Source organism: Ascidiella aspersa, chromosome 5, assembly GCF_963924565.1.
Source record: "Ascidiella aspersa chromosome 5, kaAscAspe10.2, whole genome shotgun sequence".
Classification (NCBI taxonomy): Eukaryota; Metazoa; Chordata; class Ascidiacea; order Phlebobranchia; family Ascidiidae; genus Ascidiella; species Ascidiella aspersa.
This window is the reverse complement of record NC_139451.1, coordinates 13062561-13065060: the sequence shown is the minus strand read 5'-3', so window position 1 is coordinate 13065060 and position 2500 is coordinate 13062561. Positions and strand designations below refer to the sequence as shown.

The following is a 2500-nucleotide window of genomic DNA, read 5'->3' as shown; positions in this document are numbered from 1 at the left end:
CGCGGGCGACCGGCGAAGCGCGCCGTGACGAATTCCGTACGCCACAATTCCGCGCACTCCAAAAGCGCGCGGATTCGGCGATGGGCACATCCCGCTTCACTCGCCGTTACTGAGGGAATCCTCGTTAGTTTCTTTTCCTCCGCTTAGTAATATGCTTAAATTCAGCGGGTAGCCTCGTCCGACCTCAGGCCGAAAGTAAGGACCGGGACTATTCTTCCCGTTCCGCGCTCGCCGTCGGCGCCGCGCGCCGCCGCGCACCTCGATTCCCGCCCTTGAGCCGCCAGCCGTTGGCCTCTTCGAGGTCGACTCGCCGCCGCCGCGCGGGATTCTGGTCGCGATCGTCGCACATCGTGCCGTGCTGTCTTGAGCGGGACGGGCGCTCGCGCGTCCGACGCCGCAGCAGCCGCGCGGAGAAATCCCCGCGCGGAACGTTTGCAACGCGACCCTGAGGCGGGCGCGGCCCCGGGATTGACCCGAGGCCGCAATTTGCGTTCAGAACGTCGATGCTCAATGTGTCCTGCAATTCACACTAATTCACGCAGCTAGCTGCGTCCTTCATCGACTCACGAGCCGAGTGATCCACCGCCAAGAGCCATCCACGATTGTTTCGCTCGCACAGTGCCTCGCACTAAAGGGTGACAAAATATACCGCGCCGAGCGGTCGGCCAGGCCGACGCTTGAAGCCGGAGCGCGCGGCACCGCGGCACTCGACGCGCAAACATTACCGGGTGACCGAATCGCCGGCCGGCGCGCCGCTCCTCGCGGGTCGGGCGCCGGGTAGCAAAAACTTTTTCTCTCGCTTGTCCGAGTTTCGCGTTCGCCGAAGCGTTTGCGAGACCGTTAATGATCCTTCCGCAGGTTCACCTACGGAAACCTTGTTACGACTTTTACTTCCTCTAAATGATCAAGTTAGATCGTCTTCTCGGACGCCGGCTCGACCGTTGCCGGCCGCGCCAGGTCCAATCGGAGGACCTCACTAAACCATTCAATCGGTAGTAGCGACGGGCGGTGTGTACAAAGGGCAGGGACGTAATCAACGCGAGCTAATGACTCGCGCTTACTGGGAATTCCTCGTTCAAGGGAAATAATTGCAATTCCCTATCCCTAGCACGACCGGGGTTCAGCGGGTTACCCAGACCTGTCGGCCAAGGCGAGCACATGCTGATCCGGTCAGTGTAGCGCGCGTGCGGCCCCGAACATCTAAGGGCATCACAGACCTGTTATTGCTCAATCTCGTGTGGCTAAACGCCACTAGTCCCTCTAAGAAGTTAGACGCCGACCGATTGGGTCGCGTAACTAGTTAGCAAGCCAGAGTCTCGTTCGTTATCGGAATTAACCAGACAAATCGCTCCACCAACTAAGAACGGCCATGCACCACCACCCACAGAATCAAGAAAGAGCTCTCAATCTGTCAATCCTCACTGTGTCCGGGCCGGGTGAGATTTCCCGTGTTGAGTCAAATTAAGCCGCAGGCTCCACTCCTGGTGGTGCCCTTCCGTCAATTCCTTTAAGTTTCAGCTTTGCAACCATACTTCCCCCGGAACCCAAAGACTTTGGTTTCCCGCAAGCTGCCGGAGAGGTCGTAAAACTAACGCCCCCCGATCGCTAGTTGGCATCGTTTATAGTCAGAACTAGGACGGTATCTGATCGTCTTCGAACCTCTGACTTTCGCTCTTGATTAAAGAAAACATTCTTGGCAAATGCTTTCGCAGTCGTTCGTCTTGCGCCGATCCAAGAATTTCACCTCTAACGGCACAGTACGAATGCCCCCGTCTGTCCCTCTTAATCATTACCTCGCGCTCCGAAAACCAACAAAATAGAACCGAGGTCCTATTCCATTATTCCATGCACCATTATTCAGGCGAATCGCCTGCTTTGAACACTCTAATTTTTTCAAAGTAAACGTTCCGGCCGCCGCCGACACTCAGTCAAGGGCACCGGCGGAGAACCGGAGGTGAGGCCAGGACGGCCAGTACACGCCTTGCGACGGACCGGCCGCCTGCGCCCAAAATCCAACTACGAGCTTTTTAACCGCAACAACTTAAATATACACTTTTGGAGCTGGAATTACCGCGGCTGCTGGCACCAGACTTGCCCTCCAATGGATACTCGTTAAAGGTTTTAAAGTGTACTCATTCCAATTACAGGGCCTCGTTTAGAGTCCTGTATTGTTATTTTTCGTCACTACCTCCCCGCGTCGGGAATGGGTAATTTGCGCGCCTGCTGCCTTCCTTGGATGTGGTAGCCGTTTCTCAGGCTCCCTCTCCGGAATCGAACCCTGATTCTCCGTTACCCGTAAGAACCTCGGTAGGCCAGTACCGTACCGACGAAAGTTGATAGGGCAGACACTTGAATGATCCGTCGCCGGTGCGAGACCGTGCGATCCGCAAAGTTATCCAGAGTCACCAAAGGTTGCGGGCCGAAGCCCGGTCGGTTTTTGGTCTGATAAAAGCACGCCTCCCGCGAGGTCGGCGCTTCACGCATGTATTAGCTCTAGCAT

General features: G+C 56.5%; 1 non-coding gene and 2 pseudogenes across 1 annotated transcript; all 3 read right to left on the bottom strand.

The window, feature by feature from the left end:
* LOC146144291 (large subunit ribosomal RNA) overlaps positions 1-192 on the bottom strand; it is a 3679-nt pseudogene extending 3487 nt beyond the window's left edge.
* A 248-nt stretch (positions 193-440) lies between these two features.
* LOC146144290 (5.8S ribosomal RNA) lies at positions 441-594 on the bottom strand. Its single transcript, XR_014498913.1, has one exon. It is a non-coding gene; the product is annotated as a 5.8S ribosomal RNA (ribosomal RNA).
* A 255-nt stretch (positions 595-849) lies between these two features.
* LOC146144289 (small subunit ribosomal RNA) lies at positions 850-1538 on the bottom strand (annotated as a pseudogene; the record flags this gene model as incomplete).
* Positions 1539-2500: the final 962 nt, after the last annotated feature.